Consider the following 25,651-nt stretch of genomic DNA (forward strand, 5'->3'; position numbering starts at 1 on the left):
ACCGGCGCCGACGGTGCTCCATCCCGCACCCCCATGGAGCGGCTACCTTGAAGCCGGCGCCGCGGGCGACATCTCCACGGCGGCTCTCCCCCAGTGCGAGGCCCCTTCAGCGGCGGTGTCCATACCAGCCGGATCTGCTGCTGCTGCTCCGGCTCTCGCTCGCTCGCTCGCCCAGCTGCTGCTGCTGCTCTCCCCCTCGCTCGTGCTGCTGCTCTGCTCCGATTAAGCCACACTTCAGTCGACTGAATCGACTTTTGGGTCAGTCGATTTTCAGGGGTTGGAGGGGCTCGCCGGAGTTAAGGAAGAACCACCCGCAGCGAGGACGGGGGCTCGCCGGAGAGGTACCCCACTATCTATCTTAGGGTTCAGGGTGGGGGCGGGGGGCCTAGAGGGCTGGCCGGGGCGGCGGTGGCGAGTTGTTTTGGGGCGGCGAGGCGGCGCTGGGGCTGGCGGTTCAGCCGGTGGTAGCTGGCGGCTCAGGGGGTGCAGGTTGAAGATGAATTGCAGGCCCTCCCTAAACTACATGTCAAGTGCCTCTCTCCTACCATTGCGTTCAGTTTCGACAGTAGCATTCAGATTCCATAGTAAATTTCAGTTTCGACAGTTAAGTTCAGAGTCAACAGTTTTTACCTCATCTGTTGTAGTCAGGTGGTTTTTGGTGATGTTAATTTTACATCCATTTTACATCATCTATTGGAGATGCTATTAGAATCCCACTTGAGATTGACGATGTCTGTCTTGTGCTGCTTCAGCCTTGACGTCTTACGGCTCACCGGAGCTGCTCACAATCCATCACAACAGAGCAGTGCCCTGGACGCCGTCTACAGATTCCTCAGATCTTCCTCCACACCTCCGACAGCCACCTCTGCCTCAACTGCTTCAGCGACCAACCCAATGATGCTGAGGTCGACACGGCTACGGCAAAGAGGTTGTACACTTGTTGCATCACTTATTACTATACATTCACGTCGATCCATTAGGGCTATTTTGGTTCAATGGAAAAACGTCGATCCACTGGTTGTTACCATCACTCTAAATTTCTGCATGCTCTCCTTACATAATCTCACCATATTTTTTCGTATGCATGTCAGATATTGTACACAGTCATGCTGAACATGTAGAGAAAAAGAGAAGAGTTTTGCGCGGAAATACAATGTCATGCAGACATCGCTCCATGGTGGGTTCAATGGCAAACCCTCCCCACCCCTCTCCAGATTGTAATCCAGAGGAAGATATCTGTTCTGAGGCGGATTCAGATGCCGCTGACCACTCCTATTTACCCCCCAAGGTGTTTGCTCTACCTTGGCATGATGATCTTAGTCATATCATGCATATGTTGCCTTGCAGTGCCTACTTTTGACATCATATATGTCATCTGCTTAGTTTAGACATGTTTTGTAATGCCACCTGTTTAGTTTCTATATCATATATGGGAATTATGCAGTCTCATGTCTTTTAGCCAGCCATAATATATGTGAAATGTGCAATGCCATCCTATTTAACCACGCATCATATATTTGAATGATATCTTGCCCATCCTTTTCTTCATTACATTTCCATTTGTCGACAATGTTTGTACATTAAACTACTCTTCCTGTGAATCAGCCATTTGGGTGGGAGATGGAAAAATCTGGAGTGAAAACAAGGCCTTCAGAGCAGACAGTGATACCCGTCGAAGCAGATCTCTTGTTGGGTCCCGATAGCTCCTCAGAGATGGATTCAGAGACAGATGACCAGTCCTATTCCCCCACTGAGGTGTATGCTCTAACTTGGCACGGTTATACTGCTCATATCATGCCTATGGTGTCTTGCATTGCATAGTTTAGACATCATATACACAATATTCAACACCATGTTCTTAGTTCAACCATCATATCGAATGCCCTCTGTTTAGCATATAAATCACATATGTGAATTAAATGATGCGATCCTGATTACTTAGATAACATGTAGGTGAATTATGCCATGCGATCCTGTTTAGTTATTCATCATACCTTTGAATTATGTTATGCTATGCTATCCAGTTTAGATAGACATCATATATGTGAAATTATGTCATGCTATCCGTTTTAGTTAAACAATATACATGTCAACTATTTCATGCCCTGTTTTTTCCACACTATCTATTGCATCTGTCTCTCATATAATGTCTGTACATTCAACTATGTTTCCTGTATATCAGCCATTTGAATTGGAGCGGGTGATGCCAGTATCTAGCAGACTAAAAACACGGTCTTCAAATAAAACAGTGCTACCTCTTGGTGGAGATAGCACCCCAGTTGTACATGCACAAGAACCAGCCCTACCACACATAACCCAAACTCTCGCAGATTGTACCCGTACTGCGATGGACAGAGAACCAGCTTCACCCAATCTAACCCCAACCCCAGCCGATAGTAACCTAGTTCCTGTTGACACAGCACCATCTCCACCACAGAGCTCCCAAACAAGAGCAGTTAGTAAGGCAGCTCCAGTGCCCAAAGGGCCAGTACTATCACGGTGAACCCCAACTCCACCAGTTAGTACGCCTATTCCTGTGGAGGAAGCACAACTAGCTAGTCGTAGTTTAGCATCTATCGCATTTGATGTTGTTAAATCGTATGTGTGTATCTTCCCATCTTGGAAATATTATACCAAAGATGAAGGAAAATGCCAGTTGCAGGTGTTTGTCCAGGAGTTATGTGTAAGTAATGTTATTCATGGCAATTACTTTGCTTTGTCCCATACATCCTACCTCCATGATGGTTATCATACAGCAAATTTTCCCATTTTTCTCTATAGAGAAGGACCGATTTGGAAACTCAGGATGAGGTAACCTGTGCTAATACCTCTGCTATCTTCAAGAATGCTTGGTGGCAGTATCGGAATTACCTGAAGAAAATGTACTTCATGGGCAAAGAAACTCATCAAATTCCCTTACGTTCTCCTGAGACACATTTACTCGATGATGACTGGGAACGCCTTGTTCTGTACTGGTCCCGAACCAAGAATGTGGTAAGGTCTATGAGCTCATTTTCTATTTTTAAGTATTATATTCTTGCGTCTTACTATACTCTGTTCATGTAGAACAAGTGCCTAAACCTGAAGAACAATTGTTCTAATTTAAGATTCCATTGCTATCATAGTTCAAAAAGCGCTAGGCGTTAATTGTACGTTTTGCCACCGCCTTGCGCTTTACTGACCAAAGCGCATGCTTATGCGCAGTTATGCACAGATTATGCGTAGTTATGTGCAATGCGTTTTGCCAACGCCTAGAGCCTAGGCGCGCTTAAGCGCTCGCTTAGGCGTGCCTTTTTTAACTATGATTGCTTTGCTCTTGTATCACTGTATTTACTCATACAAACTTATTTCTAAATTGAAGGATCCAATCGAAACTCCAATGGCACAGCAGTTATGTTCACGCATGTTTCTTTAACAGGTTTGCTCTTATCAATAGCTCTGTTGATTTCAATTTCAATTGTGTATACAGTTGACTTTCATATCATGCACATTACTAGCATCACAACAGAGCCAATAGTGTTGTTGTACATGTAGACCCGTGGTACCCATCTGAAATCTTGTTGTGCCGTGTAGTTTCCCACGCTTTGTATTCTTTCACTGCTGCTTTGTCTTGAACTGATATGATTTGAACCGTGTCTCTATTTTGATTTGGCAAGACAATGCAGTGACCATAGGACATAGATATATGTTTGTTTGATGATTTTACTATGTACTAGTACTTGGCGATAGAAGACTTGGTAGTTTAATCCTGTCCACCTTACTAATGAACTGGTTCACCGAAATGAGTTTCATATACTAGTACATGCTAAACTTGTTATGTGTCTGCTTGTTTCTTCTTTTAGAATGCTGACAGAATATTGGGGAAGAGTGCCTTATTAAGCAATGGTAAAGGAAGTAATGCAGATAAGGTTCAGGATAGTGACACATCCTTGTTGGTCTCCAACAAAGCTGATAAAACAGCTAAGGAAGACTATCTTGAAGACAGCGAGACAACCCCAAAGTCCTGTCTTGGTTTAGTGTTCGAGTTACTGGCCACTACCGCTTGCACAAGCTATTCAAACTCACTGTCTGAATCAGTTCGGTTTCTTGAGTCTCAACTACAAGCTGAAAGACATCGATCAGCTGTGCTGCGACAAGAAGCGGAAGGACTGCGGAAGTCCCTGGAGCATTCAGATGCATACTTTCTGGTGCAACAGCAAGCGTTGGAGGATTTTAGCGCCAAATAGGACAAAGCTAATCAGCTTGCTAAGCTTATTGCCAGCATGGTGGATACCCAGGATAACGTTTCTTGAGCTCTTCTGAAGCTGTTTCAGTTATGCTCTTGTTTTGCTGCCGCGTTTATTTGCACTGGTGGCCAATTTTGACGGCCAGTGTATGTAATGTGCTGCTTTGTTCCCTATATTTGCACTGGTGGCGAACTTTGATGCCCAGTGGATGTAATATGTGTAATAGCGGTAATAGGCTAGCGTTAATTGCTTGCTTATATATTTCCTTATTGTCTTGTTTAGTTGTTTGCTTGTAGTCACTGCAGTTCTTTTTCTGTTTTTTTCTAGTGGCCACAATAGCCTATTTTGGTAACTAGGCCAAAATAATCATGGCAACACACGGACTGTTGTAACCATGGGCCTCCTGCAGGCCGTATGATCCATGGGCCTTCGTCCGGCAGTAGGATCCATTGGCCTTCTATACAGGCCTTAGGGTCCATGGGCCTTCTACGGGCCATAGGGTCCATGGGCCGTCTACGGGCCGTACGATCCATGGGCCTTCTACGGGCCGTACTATCCATGGGCCTCATACGGGCCGTAGGATCCATGGGCCTTCTACGGGGCGTATCATCATTTCGCCAATCATGGGCCGTACTATTCGTGGACCATAACGGGCCGTTAATAGGCCGTATTTGATAACTCTATGAAAACAGCCCAACGGGTTTTTTTTACATGAAAAAGGCCCAACGTATTAACGGTCCGCAAACGGGCCGACTATAACGACGGGCTGAATTTGGCCCACAAGCAGAAAATGACAGTAACGGGCCGTATGTAACCGAATGCTGCAAATGAGCCCAAGAATCAATGGGCCCTGAGAAGGCCGAAAGATAACTTGGGCTGGAAACGGCCCAATGGAATAATGGGCCGTTAATGGGTATAAAGTGATACACTGTTCATTACGGGCCGTTAATGGGCCAAGAGTTACAAAGGTCCTAATATGGGCCGAAAGAAGTCATGGGCCACACATGGGCCGGAAGTTAAAACGGGATGAATCATATTGGACGGCCCAGATGACGCTACTGGGCCTAATTCGGATAGGGCGTAACGGGCCCTGGGTTAGCGGGCTGTAAATGGGCTATATGCGAACAGGCCGTTAACAGGCTTTCCATGGGCCGGCCTGCCACCTTTTGACCAAGTCAAACGGGCCGGCCTTTTCACAGGAATGGGCCTCTGTTGGGCCATGCCACATGTCGCCGTATCATAGGCGCCTTCGGTCCAATGAGCGGATGACATCTGTCCCAATGGTGAGCCGACACGTGTTTCCTCTAGCCAATGATGATTTTACACGTGGAAAATCCCCATTGGTCGGGGCTGTTAACGGGTTATCGGATCCAAAACCCGACCCGATAGCTTAACGGCGTTCCGTTATGGTGGATGCCACGTGTCGGTCACCCTTGACGAAAGCACTTCTGTGACGCGCGATTTATCATCATGGAAGTGGACACTTCCGTGATGATAATTTTGGTAATGTCATGGAACACTTCTACGACAGCACAGGTATGACTATCTTGATTCTGTCATAAAATCGTCATGGATGTACATGCATGACAAAAAACGCGACCTACTGTGACAAACACGTATCATCACGGAAGTGTATTTTTTTTGTAGTGAAAGTAATGATTCTAACACCCATGGAGTTTTGGTGCTGATCATGTTTTGCTCGTGGAAGAGGCTTAGTCAATGGGTCTGCAACATTCAGATCCGTATGTATCTTGCAAATCTCTATGTCCCCTTCCGTCACTTGATGACGGATGGAATTGAAGCGTCTCTTGATGTGCATGGTTCTCTTGTGAAATCTAGATTCCTTTGCCAAGGCAATTGCACCAGTATTGTCACAAAAGATTTTCATTGGACCCGATGCACTAGGTATGACACCTAGATAAATATGAACTCCTTCATCCAGACTCCTTCATTTGCTGCTTCCGAAGCAGCTATGTACTCCGCTTCACACGTAGATCCCGCTATGACGCTTTGCTTGGAACTGCACCAACTGACAGCTCCACCATTCAATAAAAATATGTATCCGGATTGTGACTTAGAGTCATCCGGATCAGTGTCAAAGCTTGCATCGACGTAACCGTTTACGACGAGCTCTTTGTCACCTCCATAAACAAGAGACATATCCTTAGTCCTTTTCAGGTATTTCAGGATATTCTTGACCGCTGTCCAGTGCTCCACTCCGGGATTACTTTGGTACCTCCCTGCTATACTTATAGCAAGGCACACATCAGGTCTGGTACACAACATTGCATACATGATAGAACCTATGGCTGAAGCATAGGGAATGACTTTCATTTTCTCTCTATCTTCTGCAGTGGTCGGGCATTGAGTCTGACTCAACTTCACACCTTGTAACACAGGCAAGAACCCTTTCTTTGACTGATCCATTTTGAACTTCTTCAAAACTTTATCAAGGTATGTGCTTTGTGAAAGTCCAACTAAGCGTCTTGGTCTATCTCTATAGATCTTGATGCCCAATATGTAAGCAGCTTCACCGAGGTATTTCGTAGAAAAACTTTTATTCAAGTATCCCTTTATGCTATCCAGAAATTATATATCATTTCCAATCAATAATATGTCATCCACATATAATATTAGAAATGCTACAGAGCTCCCACTCACTTTCTTGCAAATACAGGATTCTCCAAAAGTCTATATAAAACCATATGCTTTGATCACACTATCAAAACGTTTATTCCAACTCCCAGAGGCTTGCACCAGTCCATAAATGGATCGCTGGAGCTTGCACACTTTGTTAGCACCCTTTGGATCGACAAGACCGTCTGGTTGTATCAGATACAACTCTTCTTCCATAAATCCATTCTGGAATGCAATTTTGACATCCATTTGCCAAATTTCATAATCATAAAATGCGGCAATTGCTAACATGATTCGGACAAACTTAAGCATCGCTACGGGTGAGAAAGTCTCATCGTAGTCAACTCCTTGAACTTGTCAAAAATCTTTTGCAACAAGTCGAGCTTTGTAGACAGTAACATTACCGTCAGCGTCGATCTTTTTCTTAAAGATCCATTTATTTTCTATGGCTTGCCAATCATCGGGCAAATCCACCAAAGTCCACACTTTTTTCTCATACATGGATCCCAACTTAGATTTCATGGCCTCAAGCCATTTTGCGGAATCTGGGCTCATCATCGCTTCCTCATAGTTCGCAGGTTCACCATGGTCTAGTAACATGACTTCCAGAACAAGATTACCGTATCACTCTGGTGCGGACCATACTCTGGAAGACCTACGAGGTTCTGTAGTAACTTGATCTGAAGTTTCATGATCATCATCATTAGCTTCCTCACTAATTGGTGTAGGGATCACTCGAACTGATTTCTATGATAAACTACTTTCCAATTCGGGAGAAAGTACAATTACCTCATCAAGTTCTATTTTCCTCCCACTCACTTCTTTCGAGAGAAACTCCTTCTCTAGAAAGGATCCATTCTTAGCAACGAATATTTTGCCTTTGGATCTGTGATAGAAGGTGTACCCAACAGTTTCCTTTGGGTATCCTATGAAGACGCACTTCTCCGATTTGGGTTCGACCTTATCATGTTGAAGTTTTTTCACATAAGCATCGCAGCCCCAAACTTTAAGAAACGACAACTTTGGTTTCTTGCCAAACCACAGTTCATATGGTGTCGTCTCAACGGATTTAGATGGTGCCCTATTTAACGTGAATGCAGCTGTCCCTAAAGCATAACCCCAAAATGATAGCGGTAAATCAGTAAGAGACATCATAGATCGCACCATATCCAATAAAGTACGGTTACGACGTTTGGACACACCATTTCGCTGTGATGTTCCAGGTGGCGTAAGTTGTGAAACTATTCCACATTGTTTCAAATGAAGACCAAACTCGTAACTCAAATATTCACCTCCACAATCGGATCGTAGAAACTTTATTTTCTTGTTACGACGATTTTCCACCTCACTCTGAAATTCTTTGAACTTTTCAAATGTTTTAGACTTATGCTTCATTAAGTAGATATAACCATATCTGCTCAAATCATGTGTGAAGGTAAGAAAATAACGATACCCGCCATGAGCCTCAACACTCATTGGACCACATACATCGGTATATATTATTTCCAATAAGTCAGTAGCTCATTCCATTGTTCCGGAGAACGGAGTTTTAATCATCTTGCCCATGAGGCACGGTTCGCAAGCACCAAGTGATTCATAATTAAGTGATTCCAAAAGTCCATCAGCATGGAGTTTATTCATGCGCTTTACACCTATATGACCTAAATGGCAGTGCCATAAATAAGTTGCACTATCATTATCAACTTCGCATCTTTTGGCTTCAATATTATGAATATGTGTATCACCACGATCGAGATTCAACAAAAATAGACCACTCAGCAAGGGTGCATGACCATAAAAGATATTACTCATATAAATAGAACAACCATTATTCTCTGATTTAAATGAATAACCGTCTCACATCAAACAATATCCAGATATAATGTTCATGCTCAACGCTGGCACCAAATAACAATTATTTAGGTCTAAAACTAATCCCGAAGGTAGATGTAGAGGTAGCGTGCCGACGGTGATCACATCGACCTTGGAACCATTTCCCACGCGCATCGTCACCTCGTCCTTAGCCAATCTTCGTTTAATCCGTAGCCCCTGTTTCGAGTTGCAAATATGAGCAACAGAACCAGTATCAAATACCCAGGCGCTCCTACGAGCATTAGTAAGGTACACATCAATAACATGTATATCAAATATACCTTTCACTTTGCCATCCTTCTTATCCGCCAAATACTTGGGGCAGTTCCGCTTCCAGTGACCAGTCCCTTTGCAGTAGAAGCACTCAGTTTCAGGCTTAGGTCCAGACTTGGGTTTCTTCTCCTGAGCAGCAACTTTCTTGCCGTTCTTCTTGAAGTTCCCCTTCTTCCCTTTGCCCTTTTTCTTGAAACCAGTGGTCTTGTTGACCATCAACACTTGATGCTCCTTCTTGATTTCTACCTCCGCAGCTTTTAGCATCGTGAAGAGCTCAGAGATTGTCTTATCCATCCCTTGCATATTATAGTTCATCACGAAGCTTTTGTAGCTTGGTGGCAATGATTGAAGAACTCTGTCAATGACACTATCATCAGGAAGATTAACTCCCAGTTGAGTCAAGTGGTTGTGGTACCCAGACATTCTGAGTATATGTTCACTGACAGAACTATTCTCCTCCATTTTGCAGCTGTAGAACTTATTGGAGATTTCCTATCTCTCAATCCGGGCATTTGCTTGAAATAATAACTTCAACTCCTGGAACATCTCATATGCTCCATGACGTTCAAAACATCATTAAAGTCCCGGTTCTAAGCCGTAAAGCATGGCACACTGAACTATCGAGTAGTCATCAGCTTTTCTCTGCCAGACGTTCTTAACGTCATCAGTAGCATCTATAGCAGGCCTAGCACCTAGCGGTGCTTCCAGGACGTAATTCTTCTGTGCAGCAATAAGGATAATCCCCAAGTTACGGACCCAATCCGTGTAGTTGTTACCATCATCTTTCAACTTAGTTTTCTCTAGGAACGCATTAAAATTGAAAGGAACAGTAGCACGGGCCATTGATCTACAGCAACATAGACATGCAAAATACTATCAGGTACTAACTTCATGATAAATTAAAGTTCAATTAATCATATTACTTAAGAACTCCCACTTAGATAGACATCCCTCTAATCATCTAAGTGATCACGTGATCCAAATCAACTAAACCATGTCCGATCATCATGTGAGATGGAGTAGTTTTCAATGGTGAACATCACTATGTTGATCATATCTACTATATGATTCACGCTCGACCTTTCGGTCTCAGTGTTCCGAGGCCATATCTGCATATGATAGGCTCGTCAAGTTTAACCCGAGTATTCTACGTGTGCAAAACTAGCATGCACCCGTTGTATGTGAACGCAGAGCTTATCACACACAATCATCATGTGGTGTCTCGGCATGACGAACTGTAGCAACGGTGCATACTCAGGGAGAACACTTGTACCTGAAATTTAGTGAGAGATCATCTTATAATGCTACCGCCGTACTAAGCAAAATAAGATGCATAAAGTATAAACATCACATGCAATCAATATAAGTGATATAATTTGGCCATCATCATCTTGTGCCTTTGATCTCCATCTCCAAAGTACTGTCATGATCACCATCGTCATCGTCTTGACACCTTGATCTCCATCGAAGCATCGTTGTCGTCTCGCCATGAAGGAAATATGCCCTAGAGGCAATAATAAAGTTGTTATTTATATTTCCTTATATCATGATAAATGTTTATTATTCATGCTAGAATTGTATTAACCGTAAACTTAGTACATGTGTGAATACATAGACAAAACAGAGTGTCCCTAGTATGCCTCTATTTGACTAGCTCGTTAATCAAAGATGGTTATGTTTCCTGACCATAGACATGTGTTGTCATTTGATGAACGGGATCACATCATTAGAGAATGATGTGATGGACAAGACCCATTCGTTAGCTTAGCATTATGATCGTTGAGTTTTATTGCTATTGCTTTCTACATGACGTATACATGTTCCTCTGACTATGAGATTATGCAACTCCCGAATACAGGGGAACACCTTGTGTGCTATCAAACGTCACAACATAACTGGGTGATTATAAAGATGCTCTACAGGTGTCTCCAAAGGTGTTTGTTGGGTTGGCATAGATCGAGATTAGGATTTGTCACTCCAAGTATTGGAGAGGTATCTCTAGGCCCTCTCGGTAATGCACATCACTATAAGCCTTGCAAGCAATGTGACTAATGAGTTAGTTGCGGGATGATGCATTACGGAACGAGTAAAGAGACTTGCCGGTAACGAGATTGAACTAGCTATGATGACACCGACGATCGAATCTCAGGCAAGTAACATACCGATGACAAAGGGAACAACTTATGTTGTTATGCGGTTTGACCGATAAAGATCTTCGTAGAATATGTAGGAGCCAATATGAGCATCCAGGTTCCGCTATTGGTTATTGACCGGAGATGTGTCTCGGTCATGTCTACATAGTTCTCGAACCCGTAGGGTCCGCACGCTTAACGTTCGATGACGATTTGTATTATGAGTTATGTGATTTTATGTACCAAAGTTTGTTAGCAGACCCGTATGAGATCACGAACATGACGAGGAGTCTCGCAATGGTCGAGACGTAAAGATCGATATATTAGAAGGCTATATTCGGACATCGGAAAGGTTCTAAGTGGTTCGGGTATTTTTCGGAGTACCGGTGAGTTACGGGAATTCGCCGGGGGAAGTATTGGGCCTTCATGGGCCTTAGTGGAAAGGAGAGAAGAGCCACAAGGGGAGGCCGCGCGCCCCCCTATGGGTTGGTCCGAATTGGACTAGGGAGAGGGCGGCGCCTCCCTCTTTCCTTCTCCCTCTCCTACTCCTTCCCTCTCTCCCCTCTTGGAAAAGGAAAGGGGACTCCAACTAGGATTGGGAATCCTAGTTGGACTCCCCCTATAGGCACGCCCGTCTAGGCTGGCCTCCTCTTCACCCCTCCTTTATATACGTGGGCAGGGGGCACCCCAAAGACATACAAGTTGATCTTTAAGCCGTGTGCGGTGCCCCCCTCCACAGTTACACACCTCGGTCATACCATCGTAGTGCTTAGGCGAAGCCCTGCGCTGGTAACTTCATCATCACTGTCACCACGCTGTCGTGCTGAAGAAACTCTCCCTCGGCCTCAACTGGATCAAGAGTTTGAGGGACGTTACCGATGAACATGTGCAGATCGTGGAGGTGCCGTGCGTTCGGTACTTGCATCGGTTGGATCGCGAAGACGTTCGACTACATCAACCGAGTTACTAAACGCTTTCAATTTCGGTCTACAAGGGTACGTGGACACACTCTCCCCGCTCGTTGCTATGCTTCTCCTAGATAGATCTTGCGTGATCGTAGGAATTTTTTTGAAATACTACGTTTCCCAATAGTGGCATCCGAGCTAGGTCTATGCGTAGATGTTATATGCACGAGTAGAACACAAATAGTTGTGGGCGATAATAGTCATACTGCTTACCAGCATGTCATACTTTGATTCAGCGGTATTGTTGGATGAAGCGGCCCAGACCGACATTACATGACCGCGTTCATGAGACTGGTTCTACCGCCGTGCTTCGCACACAGGTGGCTAGTGGGTGTCTGTTTCTCCACATTTTGTTGAATCGAGTGTGACTACGCCCGATCCTAGTTGAAGGTTAAAACAACACACTTGACGAAAAATCGTTGTGGTTTTGATGCGTAGGTAAGAACGGTTCTTGCTAAGCCCGTAGCAGCCACGTAAAACTTTCAACAACAAAGTAGAGGACGTCTAACTTGTTTTTGCAGGGGCTTGTTGTGATGTGATATGGTCAAGACATGATGATATATAAATTGTTGTATGAGATGATCATGTTTTGTAACAGTTATCGGCAACTGGCAGGAGCCATATGGTTGTCGCTTTATAGTATGAAATACAATCGCCATGTAATTGCTTTACTTTATCACTAAGCGGCAGCGATAGTCGTAGAAGCAATAGTTGGCGAGACGACAACGATGCTTCGATGGAGATCAAGGTGTCAAGCCGGTGACGATGGTGATCATGACGGTGCTTTGGAGATGGAGATCAAAGGCACAAGATGATGATGGCCATATCATATCACTTATATTGATTGCATGTGATGTTTATCCTTTATGCATCTTATTTTGCTTAGTACGGCGGTCACATTATAAGATGATCTCTCACTAAATTTCAAGGTACAAGTGTTCTCCCTGAGTATGCACCGTTGCTACAGTTCGTCGTGCCGAGACACCACATGATGATCGGGTGTGATAAGCTCTACGTTCACATACGACGGGTGCAAGCCAGTTTTGCACACGCAAAATACTAGGGTTAAATTTTACGAGCCTAGCATATGCAGATATGGCCTCGGAACACTGAGACCGAAGGGTCGAGCGTGAATCATATAGTAGATATGATCAACATAGTGATGTTCACCATTGAAAACTACTCCATCTCACGTGATGATCAGACATGGTTTAGTTGATATGGATCACCTGATCACTTAGATGATTAGAGGGATGTCTATCTAAGTGGGAATTCTTACGTAATATGATTAATTGAACTTTAATTTACCATGAACTTAGTAACTGATAGTATTTTGCATGTCTATGTTGTTGTAGATCAATTGCTCGCGTATAGCTTCCCCATTTTATTTATGATATGTTCCTAGAGAAAACTAAGTTGAAACTTGATAGTAGCAATGATGCGGACTAGGTCCATAATCTGAGGATTATCCTCATTGTTTTGCACAGAAGAATTATGCCCTTGATGCACCGCTAGGTGACGGACCTATTGCAGGAGCAGATGCAGACGTTATGAACATTTGACAAGCTCGGTATGATGACTACTTGATAGTTTAGTGCACCATGCTTTACGGCTTAGAACCGGGACTTCAAAAATGTTTTGAACGACACGGAACATATAAGATGTTCCAAGAGCTGAAATTGGTATTTCAGACTCATGCCCGAGTCATGAGGTATGAGACATCTGACAGGTACTTTGCCTACAAGATGGAGGAGAATAGCTCAACCAGTTAGCATGTGCTCAGATTGTCTGAGTACTACAATCGCTTGAATCAAGTGGGAGTTAATCTTCGAGATAAAATAGTGATTGACAGAGTTCTCTAGTCACTATCACCAAGTTACTCGAACTTCGTGATGAACTATAATATGCAAGGGATGACGAAAATTATTCCCGAGCTCTTCGTGATGCTAAAATCAACGAAGGTAGAAATCAAGAAAAGCATCAAATGTTGATGGTTGACAAAACCACTAGTTTCAAGTAAAAGGGCAAGGGAAAGAAAGGGAACTTCAAGAAGAATGGCAAGCAAGTTGCCACTCCCATGAAGAAGCCCAAAGGTAGACCCAAGCCTGAAACTGAGTGCTTATACTGCAAAGGAAATGGTCACTGGAAGCGGAACAACCCCAAATACTTGGCGGATAAGAAGGATGGCAAAGTGAAAGTATATATGATATACATGTTATTGATGTGTACTTACTAGTGTTCATAGTAGCCCCTGTGTATTTGGTACTCGTTCAGTTGCTATGATTAGTAACTTGAAACATGAGTTACAAAATGAACAGAGACTAGTTGAGGGCGAGGTGACGATGTGTGTTGGAAGTGATTCCAAGGTTGATAAGATCACCATCGCACACTCCCTTTACCTTCGGGATTAGTGTTGAACCTAATGTTATTTGGTGTTTGCGTTGAGCATAATATGATTGGATCATGTTTATTGCAATACGGTTATTCATTTAAGTCAAAGAATAATTGTTATTCTGTTTACATGAATAAAACCTTCTATGGTCATACACCCAAGGTGAATGGTTTATTGAATCTCGATCGTAGTGATGCACATATTCATAATATTGATGTCAAAAGATGCAAAGTTGTTAATGATAGTGCAACATATTTGTGGCACTGCCGTTTAGGTCATATTGGTGTAAAGCGCATGAAGAAACTCCATGCTGATAGGCTTTTGGAATCACTTGATTATGAATCACTTGATGCTTGCGAACCATGCCTCATGGGCAAGATGACTAAGACTCTGTTCTCCGGAACAATGGAGCGAGCAACTGACTTATTGGAAATAATACATACTGATGTATGCGATCCGATGAGTGTTGAGGCTCACGGCGGGTATCGTTATTTTTCTGACCTTCGGAGATGATTTGAGCATATATGGGTATATCTACTTGACGAAAATAAGTCTGAAACATTTGAAAAGTTCAAAGAATTTCAGAGTGAAGTGGAAAATCATCGTAACAAGAAAATAAAGTTTCTACGATCTGATCACGGAGACGAATATTTGAGTTATGAGTTTGGTCTTCATTTGAAATGATGTGGAATAGTTTCGCAACTCACGCCTCCTGGAACACCACAGCGTAATGGTGTGTCCGAATGTCATAACCGTACTTTATTAGATATGGTGCAATCTATGATGTTTCTTACCGATTTATCACTATTGTTTTGGGGTTATGCATTAGAGACAACAGCATTCACGTTAAATAGGGCACCATCTAAATCCGTTGAGACGACACCATATGAACTGTGGTTTGGCAAGAAACCCAAGTTGTTGTTTCTTAAAATTTGGGGTTGCGATGCTTATGTGAAAAACTTTCAGCCTGATAAGCTCAAACCCAAATCGGAGAAAGTGTGTCTTCATAGGATACCCAAAAGAAACTGTTGGGTACACCTTCTATCACAGATCCGAAGGCAAAATATTCGTTGCTAAAAATGGATCCTTTCTAGAGAAGGAGTTTCTCTCGAAAGAAGTGAGTGGGAGGAAAGTAGAACTTGATGAGGTAATTGTACCTGCTCCCTTATTGGAAAATAGTTCATCACAGAAATCAGTTCTAGTGATTCCTACACCAATTAGTGAGGAAGCTAATGATGATGATCTGATCAAGTTACTACTGAACCTCGTAGGTCAAGCAGAGTAAGATCTACACCAGAGTGGTACGGTAATCCTGTTCTGGACGTCATGTTACTTGACCATGACGAACCTATGAACTATGAGGAAGCGATGATGAGCCTAGATTCCGCGAAATGGCTTGAGGCCATGAAATCTGAGATGGGATCCATGTATGACAACAAAGTGTGGACTTTGGTTGACTTGCCCGATGATCGGCAAGCCATTGAGAATAAATGGATCTTCAAGAGAAAGACGGACGCTGCTAGTAGTGTTACTATCTATAGAGCTCGAATTGTCGCAAAAAGTTTTCGACAAGTTCAAGGTGTTGACTACGATGAGATTTTCTCACTCATAGCGATGCTTAAGTCTGTCCGAATCATGTTAGCAATTGCCACATTTTATGAAATCTGGCAAATGGATGTCAAAACTGCATTCCTTAATGGATTTCTTAAAGAAGAGTTGTATATGATACAACAAGAAGGTTTTTTCAATCCTAAAGGTGCTAGCAAAGTATGCAAGCTCCAGCGATCCATCTATGGACTCGTGCAAGCATCTCGGAGTTGGAATATACGCTTTGATAAGTTGATCAAAGCATATAGTTCTATACAGACTTGCGGTGAAGCCTGTATTTACAAGAAAGTGAGTGGGAGCACTACAGCATTTCTGATAAGTATATGTGAATGACATATTGTTGATCATAGATAATGTGGAATTTTCTGGAAAGCATAAAGGAGTGTTTGAAAGGAGTTTTTCAATGAAAGACCTCAGTGAAGCTACTTTCATATTGGGCATCAAGACCTATAAAGATAGATCAAGACGCTTGATAAGACTTTGGATGAGTACATACCTTGATAAGATTTTGAAGGAGTTCAAAATGGATCAGTCAAAGAAGGAGTTCTTGCCTGAGTTGTAAGGTGTGAAGTTGAGTAAAGACTCAAAACCCGACCACGGCAGAAAATAGAAAGAGAATGAAAAGTCATTCCTTATGCCTCAGCCATAGGTTCTATAAAGTATGCTATGCTGTGTACCAAACCTTTTTGTGTACCTTGCCATGAGTTTGGCAAGGGGGTACGATATTGATCCAGGAGTGGATCACTTGACAGCTGTCAAAATTATCCTTAAATGACTAAGAAGATATTTCTCGGTTATGGAGGTGATAAAGTGTTTGTCGTAAATAGTTACACTGATGCAAGCTTTTACACCGATCCGGATGACTCTGGGTCTCAATCTGGATACATATTGAAAGTGGGAGCAATTAGCTAGAGTAGCTCCATGCAGAGCATTGTAGACATAGAAAATTTGCAAAAATACATACGGCTCTGAATGTGACAGGCCCATTGACTAAGCTTCTCTCACAAGCAAAACATGATCACACCTTAGTACTCTTTGGGTGTTAATCACATAGCGATGTGAACTAGATTATTGACTCTAGTAAAACCCTTTGGGTATTAGTCACATGGCGATGTGAACTAATCAACATGGTGATGTGAACTGTTGGTGTCAAATCACATGGCGATGTGAACTAGATTATTGACTCTAGTGCAAGTGGGAGACTGAAGGAAATATGCCCTAGAGGTAATAATAAAGTTGTTATTTATATTTCCTTATATCATGATAAATGTTTATTATTCATGCTAGAATTGTATTAACCGGAAACTTAGTACATGTGTGAATACATAGACAAAACAGAGTGTCCCTAGTATGCCTCTATTTGACTAGCTCGTTAATCAAAGATGGTTATGTTTCCTGGCCATAGACATGTGTTGTCATTTTATGAACGGGATCACATCATTAGAGCATGATGTGATGGACAAGACCCATCCGTTAGCTTAGCATTATGATCGTTGAGTTTTATTGCTATTGCTTTCTTCATGACTTATACATGTTCCTCTAACTATGAGATTATGCAACTCCCGAATATAAGAGGAACACCTTGTATGCTATCAAACATCACAACGTAACTGGGTGATTATAAAGATGCTCTACAGGTGTCTCTGAAGGTGTTTGTTGGGTTGGCATAGATCAAGATTATGATTTTTCACTCCAAGTATCGGAGAGGTATCTCTGGGCCCTCTCGGTAATGCACCTCACTATAACGAGTAAAGAGACTTGCCGGTAACGAGATTGAACTAGGTATGATGATACCGACGATCGAATCTCGGGCAAGTAACATACCGATGACATAGGGAACAACGTATGTTGTTATGCGGTTTGACCGATAAAGATCTTCGTAGAATATGTAGGAGCCAATATGAGCATCCAGGTTCCGCTATTGGTTATTAACCGGAGATGTGTCTCAGTCATGTCTACATAGTTCTCGAACCCATAGGGTCCGCACGCTTAACGTTTGATGACGATTTGTATTATGAGTTATCTGATTTGATGTACCAAAGTTTGTTCGGAGTCCCGGGTGAGATCACGGACATGACTAGGAGTCTCGAAATGGTCGAGACATAAAGATCGATATATTGGAAGGCTATATTCGGACATCAGAAAGGTTCTGAGTGGTTCGGGTATTTTTTGGAGTACCGGAGAGTTACGGGATTTTCGCCGGGGGAAGTATTGGGCCTTCATGGGCCTTAGTGGAAAGGAGAGAAGAGCCACAACGGGAGGTCGCGCGCCCCCCATGGGCTTGGTCCGAATTGGACTAGGGAGGGGCGGCGCCCCCCTCGTTCCTTCTCCCTCTCCTACTCCTTCCCTCTATCCCCTCATGGAAAAGGAAAGGGGACTCCAACTAGGATTCAGAATCCTAGTTGGACTCCCCTGATAACCCACAAGTATAGGGGATCGCAATAGTTTTCGAGGGTAGAGTATTCAACCCAAATTTATTGATTCGACACAAGGGGAGCCAAAGAATATTCTCAAGTATTAGCAGTTGAGTTGTCAATTCAACCACACATGGATAACTTAGTATCTGCAGCAAAGTATTTAGTAGCAAAGTAGTATGGAAGTAACGGTAACAATAGCAAAAGTAATATTTTTGGATTTTGTAGTGATTGTAACAGTAACAACGAAAAAGTAAATAAGCGAAGAACAATATGTGAAAAGCTCGTAGGCATTGGATCGGTGATGGAAAATTATGCCGGATGCGGTTCATCATGTAACAATCATAACATAGGGTGACACAGAACTAGCTCCAATTCATCAATGTAATGTAGGCATGTATTCCGAATATAGTCGTATGTGCTTATGGAAAAGAACTTGCATGACATCTTTTGTCCTACCCTCCCGTGGCAGCGGGGTCCTAGCGGAAACTAAGGGATATTAAGGCCTCCTTTTAATAGAGTACCAGACCAAAGCATTAACACATAGTGAATACATGAACTCCTCAAACTATGGTCATCACCGGGAGTGGTCCCGATTATTGTCACTTCGGGGTTGCCGGATCATAACACATAATAGGTGACTATAGACTGGCAAGATAGGATCAAGAACTCACATATATTCATGAAAACATAATAGGTTCAAATCTGAAATCATGGCACTCGGGCCCTAGTGACAAGCATTAAGCATAGCAAAGTCATAGCAACATCAATCTTAGAACATAGTGGATACTAGGGATCAAACCCTAACAAAACTAACTCGATTACATGATAAATCTCATCCAACCCATCACCGTCCAGCAAGCCTACGATGGAATTACTCACGCACGGCGGTGAGCATCATGAAATTGGTGATGGAGGATGGTTGATGATGACGATGGCGACGGATTCCCCTCTCCGGAGCCCCGAACGGACTCCAGATCAGCCCTCCCGAGAGAGTTTAGGGCTTGGCGGCGGCTCCGTATCTTAAAACGTGATGAATCTTTTTCCCAGATTTTTTTCTCCCCGAACACGAATATATGGAGTTGGAGTTGAGGTCGGTGGAGCTCCAGGGGGGCCACGAGGCAGGGGGCGCGCCCCCCACCCTCGTGGCTAGGGTGTGGACCCCCTGGCCTTGATTCTTTTGCCAGTATTTTTAATATTTTCCAAAAATAAGTTCCGTGGAGTTTCAGGTCATTCCGAGAACTTTTGTTTCTGCACATAAATAACACCATGGCAATTCTGCTGAAAACAGCATCAGTCCGGGTTAGTTCCATTCAAATCATGCAAGTTAGAGTCCAAAACAAGGGCAAAAGTGTTTGGAAAAGTAGATACAACGGAGACGTATCAACTCCCCCAAGCTTAAACCTTTGCTTGTCCTCAAGCAATTCAGTTGACAAACTGAAAGTGATAAAGAAAAACTTTTACAAACTCTGTTTGCTCTTGTTGTTGTAAATATGTAAAGCCAGCATTCAGGTTTTCAGCAAAGATTATGAACTAACCATATTCACAATAACATTTAGGTCTCATGTTTACTCATGTCAATGGCATAATCAACTAGCGAGCAATAATAATAAATCTCGGATGACAACACTTTCTCAAAACAATCATGATATGATATAACAAGATGGTATCTCGCTAGCCCTTTCTGAGACCGCAAAACATAAATGCAGAGCACCTTTAAAGATCAAGGACTGACTAGACATTGTAATTCATGGTAAAAGAGATCCAGTCATAGTCATACCCAATATAAATTAATAGTAATGGATGCAAATGACAGCGGTGCTCTCCAGCTGGTGCTTTTTAATAAGAGGGTGATGACTAAATATAAAAGTAAATAGATAGGCCCTTCGCAGAGGGAAGCAGGGATTTGTAGAGGTGCCAGAGCTCAATTTTGAAATAGAGATAAATAATATTTTGAGCGGCATACTTTCATTGTCAACATAACAACCGAGAGATGGCGATATCTTCCATGCTACACACATTATAGGCGGTTCCCAAACAGAATGGTAAAGTTTATACTCCCCCTCCACCAACAAGCATCAATCCATGGCTTGCTCGAAACAACGAGTGCCTCCAACTAACAACAGTCCCGGGGGAGTTTTGTTTGCAATTAATTTGATTTGGTTTGCATAAAGCATGGGACTGGGCATCCCGGTGACCAGCCATTTTCTCGTGAGTGAGGAGCGGAGTCCACTCCTCTTGAGAATAACCCGCCTAACATGGAAGATAAGGATATCCCTAGTTGATACATGAGCTATTCGAGCATACAAAACAGAATTTCATTTGAAGGTTTAGAGTTTGGCACATACAAATTTACTTGGAACGGCAGGTAGATACCGCATATAGGAAGGTATGTTGGACTCATATGGAATAACTTTGGGGTTTAAGGGATTGGATGCACAAGCAGTATTCCCTCTTAGTACAAGTGAAGGCTAGCAAAAGACTGGGAAGCGACCAACTAGAGAGCGACAACAGTCGTGAACATGCATTAAAATTAATAAACATTGAGTGCAAGCATGAGTAGGATATAATCCACCATGAACATAAATATCGTGAAGGCTATGTTGATTTGTTTCAACTACATGTGTGAACATGTGCCAAGTCAAGTCACTTGAATCATTCAAAGGAGGATACCACCCTATCATACCACATCACAACCATTTTAATAGCATGTTGGCACGCAAGGTAAACCATTATAAACTCCTAGCTAATTAAGCATGGCATAAGTAACTATAATCTCTAATTGTCATTGCAAACATGTTTATTCATAATAGGCTGAATCGGGAACGATGAACTAATCATATTTACAAAAACAAGAGAGGTCGAGTTCATACCAGCTTCTCTCATCTCAATCAGTCCATCATATATCGTCGTAATTGCCTTTCACTTGCACGACCGAACGATGTGAATAATAATAATAGTGCACGTGCATTGGACTAAGCTGGAATCTGCGAGCATTCAATAAACAGGAGAAGACAAGGCAATATGGGCTCTTGGTTAAATCAACAATAATGTATATCAGAGCCACTTCAACAATTTAATCATGGTCTTCTCCTATCGACCCCCAAAGAAAAGAAAAGAAATAAAACTATTTACACGGGAAAGCTCCCAACACGCAATAGAAGAACAGGAAATCTTTTTGGGTTTTCTTTTAATTATTACTACTACAGCAAGAAAAGTAAACTAGCTAAAGCTATTACTATTTTTTTGGTTTTTCTTAAGGTTTATTAAACACACAAGAAGAAAGCAAGAAAAAGGAAAATAAACTAGCATGGATATTACAGTGAAAAAGTATGAGCACCGACAACTAGCAATGAGTGTGCAAACATAAATGTAATGTCGGTGAGAAATACGTACTCCCCCAAGCTTAGGCTTTTGGCCTAAGTTGGTCTATTGCCACGGCTGGCCTGGCGGATATCCATAGTTGTAGTTGGGGTCGTACTGAGATGCAGCGGCTATTGCATCGTGGGCTGCAGCTTGGAGGCGAGCTACCCTCGTCCTCCTTTCGTACTCATTTGCCTCCTCTCTGGTTATAAAATGTCTCCCTTTTGCCTAAAATTCAAAGATAGCAGGAGCAGGGAGAACAATATTGACAGTGTGACGCCTGTCAAAGATTAGTCGGTACTGGAGAGGTGGTTCATCATCAGCATCACGCATTGCAAGCCTGGGTCCTTGCTTCCTCGAAGGACCACCTTGGTACATTTTCCTAAACATATTTCTTCCTCTGCAAAATTTCTGAAAATTTTAGTAACTTCAAATAAAAGTGAACCAAGCTCAACAAAATTGACAGCAACTACTCCTACAAATGCCTAGAGCCTATATCATGCATTAGAACTACTTGGAACCATATAGATTTGACATGCAAGCTCAAGAACATGGTCACCTAGGCAGCACAAATTTGCAATGAATAAAGCACTAGAACCAAAACTAATTGGACCAATGGAGGAGTTACATACCAAGGAACAATCCCCCCAAGCAGTTTTGTGAGAGGTGCTTTGAGCAAGGAGATCGAAAATCGCAGCAAAATGAGCTAGAACTCGTGCTTGAGCTGGATGATGATTTTTTTTGGGAGGAAGAAGAAGTGTGTGGGTGCAGGAATAAGTGGAGGGGAGCCACCATGGGCCCACGAGGCAGGGGGCGCGCCCAGGGGGGTGGGCGCGCCCTGGACCCTCGTGGCCAGGTGCTTGCTCCCCCTGCTGTGTTCTCAGTGCCAGATATTCTCAAATATTTCAGAAAAAATCATATTAAATTGGCAGGGCATTTGGAGAACTTTTATTTTCGGGGTAATTTTATATTACACGGATAATTCAGAAAACAGACAGAAAATACTATTTTTACTTTATTTCAACTAAATAAAAGAAAGTAAAAGGAGGGTACAGAAGGTTGTGCCTTCTAACTTCATCCATCTCATGCTCATCAGAAGGAATCCACTAACAAGGTTGATCAGGTCTTGTTAACAAACTCATTCAGAATCACATGAAACCGAAGAAATTTTGAATAACACTATGTTACCTCAACGGGGATATGCACATCCCCAATAATAAGAATATCATATTTCTTCTTGACAGTAGGTAGAGGAAATTCAAAACCTCCAAAAATAATTGATGGAATTTTTCCAATAGAATTGATACTGTGGACTTGAGGTTGTTTCCTCGGGAAGTGTACCGTATGCTCATTACCATTAACATGAAAAGTGACATTGCCTTTGTTGCAATCAATAACAGCCCCTGCAGTGTTCAAAAAGGGTCTTCCAAGAATAATAGACATACTATCGTCCTCGGGAATATCAAGAATAACAAAGTCCGTTAAAATAGTAACGTTTGCAACCACAACAGGCACATCCTCACAAATACCGACAGGAATAGCAGTTGATTTATCAGCCATTTGCAAAGATATTTCAGTAGGTGCCAACTTATTCAAATCAAGTCTACGATATAAAGAGAGAGGCATAACACTAACACCGGCTCCAAGATCACATAAAGCAGTTTTAACATGGTTTCTTTTAATGGAGCATGGTATAGTGGGTACTCCTCGATCTCCTAACTTCTTAGGTATTCCACCCTTAAAAGTATAATTAGCAAGCATGGTGGAAATTTCAGCTTCCAGTATCTTTCTTTTATTAGTAACAATTTCTTTCATATACTTAGCATAAGGATTCATTTTGAGCATATCAGTTAATCGCATACGCAAGAAGATAGGTCTAATCATTTCATCAAAGCGCTCAAAATCCTCATCATCCTTTTTCTTGGATGGTTTGGGAGGAAAAGGCATGGGTTTCTGAACCCATGGTTCTCTTTCCTTACCATGTTTCCTAGCAACAAAGTCTCTCTTATCATAACGTTGATTCTTTGATTGTGGGTTATCAAGATCAACAGCAGGTTCAATTTCTACATCGTTATCATTACTAGGTTGAGCATCAACATGAACATCATCATTAACATTACCACTAGATTCATGCTCATTACCAGATTGTGTTTCAGCATCAGAAATAGAAATATCATTGGGATTCTCAGGTGGTTCAGCAATAGGTTCACTAGAAGCATGCAAAGTCCTATCATTTTTCTTTTTCTTCTTTTTAGAAGAACTACGTGTATCTATATTATTTCTCTGAGAATCTTGCTCAATTCTCTTAGGGTGGCCTTCAAGATACAAAGGTTCCTGAGTCATTTTACCGGTTCTAGTAGCCACTCTAACAACATAGTCATTATTCTTACTATTCAATTCATTGAGCAAATTATTTTGAGCTTTAAGTACTTGTTCTACTTGAGTGGTAACCATAGAAGCATGTTTACTAATGAGTTTAAGTTCACCCTTAACTCTAGACATATAATCACCCAAGTGTTCAAGCGTATTGGAATTATATTTCAATTTTCTACCAATATAAGCTGTCACGACCGGTTTTTCAATAAAATAATTATTGAGAAACCAATCCCTGATACGGACCAGCGAGGTAGAATTCCTTCTCACTGATAGACAAAACATTGGTCACAGAAGAAAAAGTACCAGGAGTACTAAATATAATACAAAGTTGAGCAGAGACTGCCCAACAATTTATTACATGCACGCCGATAAAACAATACGGCGGATAGGGTGGCAAACTACTAACTCACGATAATAACGATGGTGGAGATATCACCGCGGGGCGAGTGATATGACTCCAGAAGACTACAGCTCTTCGAGCGTCGGAGTGAGGCTCGAGAGGACTTATCGCGGGTGGCGGAAGCGTAAACAACATAAGTGACCAATATCCGGGATCGCGCAGGACTGACTGGGACTCCTCTAGGCGTCGGACGCGCTATCAAACTCTTCATCCAAGAGATCGCCTTCGTCAACATCTGGCCAAGTCAACAAGCCAGGTGAGTACTATGAAAGTACTCGCAAGACAGTTCGGGCATAAGGTATAACAAATGCAAACATGAAGCACATGAACAAGTTAACCAGTGCGATCAGACATAGAGATAATAAATACTGGGTGCCAAGCGAGGGTCTGAATGACGCCTCGAGCGGAAACTGCAGAATAGGTAATACTGGTGCCAAACGAGTGTCTGAAAGACTCCTCGAGAGTAGTCGTGGATCTCCTTGTGTCTGTCCTTGGGGCCTCAGCCTTGCCTCGGTTGCTGCGGGCAAGAGTCGTCTTGTCCCTCTTCCGCTTGCGGATATCTTCCAGACTACGGCGCTCATTTTCCAAGGTGATGGCCTTGTCCACTAGCGTCTTAAAATCCGGAAAGGTGTGTACAATCAGCTGGCATCTTAGTGCTGGTGCCAGGCCGTCCAGGAATTTTTCCATCTTCTTGTTTTCTGTCATGTGCTCGTCGTAGGCATAACGAGATAGTTGGGTAAACTGGCCGTTGTATTCTGTGACGGACATGCCTCTTTGCTTCAGGTCATCAAACTCTCTTTTCTTGATCTTTAGGATGCTCCTGGGGATGTGTGCCCCACGGAAACCTTCCTTGAACTCTTCCCAGGTGATGTCGTGTTCCCTGGGATGCATGTGTAGGAAGTTCTCCCACCATGCTGCGGCTGCTCCAGTAAGGTAGTGTGGTGCATAAAGCACTTTCTCATGATCTGAGCATTGAGCAATAATCAGTTTCCT

This window comes from Aegilops tauschii, chromosome 6, assembly GCF_002575655.3.
Source record: "Aegilops tauschii subsp. strangulata cultivar AL8/78 chromosome 6, Aet v6.0, whole genome shotgun sequence".
Taxonomy (NCBI): Eukaryota; Viridiplantae; Streptophyta; class Magnoliopsida; order Poales; family Poaceae; genus Aegilops; species Aegilops tauschii.